Source organism: Etheostoma spectabile, chromosome 17 (genome assembly GCF_008692095.1).
Source record: "Etheostoma spectabile isolate EspeVRDwgs_2016 chromosome 17, UIUC_Espe_1.0, whole genome shotgun sequence".
In the NCBI taxonomy this organism is placed as follows: domain Eukaryota; kingdom Metazoa; phylum Chordata; class Actinopteri; order Perciformes; family Percidae; genus Etheostoma; species Etheostoma spectabile.
In genome coordinates this window covers 15,040,434-15,042,095 of record NC_045749.1, presented here as the reverse complement: position 1 = coordinate 15,042,095, position 1,662 = coordinate 15,040,434, and positions in this window count along the sequence as shown.

Sequence of the window (1,662 nt, the reverse complement as noted above, 5' to 3'; positions counted from 1 at the left end):
CCAACGTCTCTTTCCAGGCAGAGCGGCAATGGTTATGTTTAGGGTTAAGGTTAGCTGCCTGGAAGGCAATGTTGGAGGAAAAAAAAACACCATCGAACACAAAATAAAAAAGAATTATTGCACTTGAAACTTTAGAGCCTCAATGTCATTGTGGTCTCTTGTATACATGCATACATTGTATAGTATATGTACTTGTACATTGTACATGTAGTATTTCCCTTGCAATACTAATTACTAAAGAAATAAATAAATTTTGTCTCAACACTTCTGGACAAGATGAAGTATGACTGCATACTCTTAAACTGTTTTAATTTAAGGGACAATATACTCCACAAATGGAGTGGACTTCTCCTGACATTATGTGATCAAATGTGAGAAAGGTGGTGGAATAAAAACCAGCTGATTCTTTACATTTAGATACCATAGGGTCTGCATGCAAGATAATAACAACTAATATACTGGATAAAAACTAACAAAGAAAAACAGTGAGTGTGCCTTGCACATGGGTGGAATCTCTGCATGCTCAAAAAAAAGATGATTGTTACACTTCACATATAGTCTGAAAAAGTTTATATAATCCCATTGCTGCTTCTATTTGGATCCCCTGCTGAATGAAACAGAACCTCACACCTCTAAAAAGGCTGTTTTCTTTTCAAATTGATTGATGTTGCGATAGATAGATAGATACATAGATAGATAGATAGATAGATAGATTCTTTATTCATCCCGAAGAAAATTTTAGAAATATTCCATCTAAAAAATACATACAGTGTTTTTTAAGAATCCAGGCCGCCTTTAGTTATTGAGATGAAGACTATAAAAAAAGAAAGACCATAACAAGTTTCTTAAGTAGCAGCAGGCATATCTGATTCTGTCATATTGTAAAACTTCTATTGAAAATGACTCTGTGTTGGCCAAATATGAAACATAAGGGGTAGAAAAATAAATATTGGGTTATTTCTATACACCTGAGACCCTAGTGGAAATCTAAACAAACATGTCAGGCATAGTATAGTACAGATCTGTGCTTTTCATAAAAGACACTCTTCCAGTGAATTATTGGTCAGAAAGCATGTTGTATGTTCCATTCTGTACACATGGAGTTAAACATTTGGCTGGTTAACAATATGAATTTTACAAGAAACACCAAAGATGCTGTTTGCTGGTGTGGGCCACTGTGGTGGATAATTGATTGCAAGTATTACCCCAATGATCTGCTTTACACATGGGACTGCAGCTACAGGTGCACTGCACCCTAAATTCCAGTGACCTATTTTTAGTTTTTCAGAAAATTTAAAGCTCAATGAACCATTAATACTGGATAAATACTGAATGTCTGGCCAATGCCCACTGGGCAGACCATGTGCCAAATGGCTTGTCCAATTGGCCCAGAAGTGCCCATCCACGGAGTGGAAGGCACTGATACATGCCTACATGCCCCATTGCTTAGCCACCTCGGTGTGTGCTTTGGACAAAAAACAACTTTGATCCTGAATGTAACTCCTACCTTGAAGACAGAAGTGTTCCAGTTTCACGTGCACTCTTTGGATGTCATTTGCTTTTTTTTTCAGTTTTAGAGATTAACAGATGAACGCCTGTCTGTTGTTGACATTTAGTCACATAGACAAATACCATGTAAAGTATATATATATATATATATAT